This window comes from Austrofundulus limnaeus, unplaced genomic scaffold, assembly GCF_001266775.1.
Source record: "Austrofundulus limnaeus strain Quisiro unplaced genomic scaffold, Austrofundulus_limnaeus-1.0 Scaffold1720, whole genome shotgun sequence".
Lineage (NCBI taxonomy): Eukaryota > Metazoa > Chordata > Actinopteri > Cyprinodontiformes > Rivulidae > Austrofundulus > Austrofundulus limnaeus.
This window is the reverse complement of record NW_013954122.1, coordinates 48,129-50,058: the sequence shown is the minus strand read 5'-3', so window position 1 is coordinate 50,058 and position 1,930 is coordinate 48,129. Positions and strand designations below refer to the sequence as shown.

Sequence of the window (1,930 nt, the reverse complement as noted above, 5' to 3'; positions counted from 1 at the left end):
TAGCACAAACGTTTGACACCAATTTTGTCTGATTTGAAGAAGGTGGGGGGGCCAACTTCACTCAGGTGTTGCAYTTATGAAATGATAGTAATGAAAGTTGACATCCATTTTCCTGCTGSTCTGTTGTGATCCTGTATGTGAGCAGATCAATGGGTTTAATATTCTTCAGGCTGCGTTATGTTTCTGCTCATGAGCGTGAAAATGTGTTAATCTGGTGTCAGAATGTATTTTATCYTCTGTAAACGTTCATGTTTGTTTTAATTGTTCCATCAGTAAATTGTTAATTTATCTTTTGGTTTGCTGCATAGCATCTTAGCTTAAAAAACGTGTTGAAATTAGTGTTTGGAAGATTATTTCTTTGTTGTTAAATCAYTTCTTGTAGGGCTGGGTGATATGGCTGAAAAACTTTTCACGATATAAGTTTCATATCTGTTCATATTGATAATTATTGACTAGTTCTGTTCGGATTCTTGTCGAATTTAAAATATCTGAAATGATGCCAAACAGGTGAAGTGACCTTTACTCTTTCGACCACAGTTTCCTCTCAAGCGGTTGCGCCATTTTCTCCTTTCACTCCACGCCGTTCTTTTTTTATTTTTATAAGTCATGAGGCGAATCATGCTGCTGCACGTTACTCCACAGGTTTTTTGTTAGCTTACCTTGTCTAGCTGCAGGCTTTTAGCTGCTGGGGCTTGTTATTGACACCCTCTTCAGTTTTTAGATGCCTCATTTCAGTGTAGCAGCATCCTAAATCAATAATAAATTTCATATTAACCCTATGATGGTGAACCAGTCCAGCTAATGTGCCGACAAGAGGAAGAAAAAAATCCCGGTTTACCATTTCAAAATAAAGCACGAGCAATTTTTAGTGGGCATTTTTTTGTCTATTAACAGCTTGAAGCTTTTATTTTGAAGGTGAATCTTAGCTTTCCTGGTGTTGTTTAGCTGAAAGGCCCTACTGTATTTTATCAGAAAGTTATCAATCATTAGCAGTTAATACCTGGTGAAATTATTGATATATCGCATATGTTTTCTATTGATATTGAACATGTGTCCATAACGATAAATATTGTTATTGAATTATTGCCTAGCCCAAGCTTCTTGGCAATAAGATAAGAAGATAAAACTTTATTGAAACCACAGTGGGGAAATTTGAACATTACAGCAGCTCAAAACAGTGGAGCTGCAGTAACAGGCTGCCTGCCGTGGCACCATTCTTGGACACAGAAAAACCACACAAGGGAAGATGAGGAAAAAAGCAAAACATCATATTATATCAACACTGTGACACACTATGGTGTTTATGAAAAAAAAACTCTGCATAAGGCAAGTTTATTAGCCAGGGGAGTAAGTGAGTTTAGTGGGCCTGAAGAATCCAGTCCCCAAAGCCGGCGCAGCCAAAAGTTCAGAATATTGATGGTAACTGTTCATTTCTGTGTGGCCTCAGCCTGCTCAGGAGCCAGATCAGACGGGTGAGGGAGGAGGGAGGGGGCAGAGCCTTGTCGAAAAGATCCAGCCAGAAAGAATTTAGTCAACAGATCAAGGCTGTTGTCGGGGAGACCCAGATTCTGTAATCAGTTGTTTTGGGAACAGAAGGAACAGGCAGACGATAACAATTATCCATCTGCTTTAATGTCTGCTGGTACTCTCAAGGTGGTGAATCCAGTCGGACAAAATGGTGTGGACAAATGCCGCTGAGCCAATTCATCAGCTTTTTCCAAGATCAATTCCATCTGGCCAGCAAAGTCCAGGGACACAGCCGGCTCACGACCCTCAATAGAACTGCTTACAGACCGAGTCCAGCTCGCTCAAGGCAAAATGTCCGAGTTCTGATAGAATATGGCCATCTATCAAACTGGTCAGTCAGCCAGGAGATGAAAAGCCACCGACACTGTTTTGTAGAACACCAGGAGACCACCAAGCCAATCTG

General features: G+C 40.7%; 1 protein-coding gene across 2 annotated transcripts in view; it reads left to right on the top strand.

The window, feature by feature from the left end:
• The window catches only part of tbc1d32 (TBC1 domain family, member 32), a gene marked incomplete at its 5' end in the record, with an annotated part of 47,077 nt that overhangs the window by 14,436 nt on the left and 30,711 nt on the right, over positions 1-1,930 (top strand).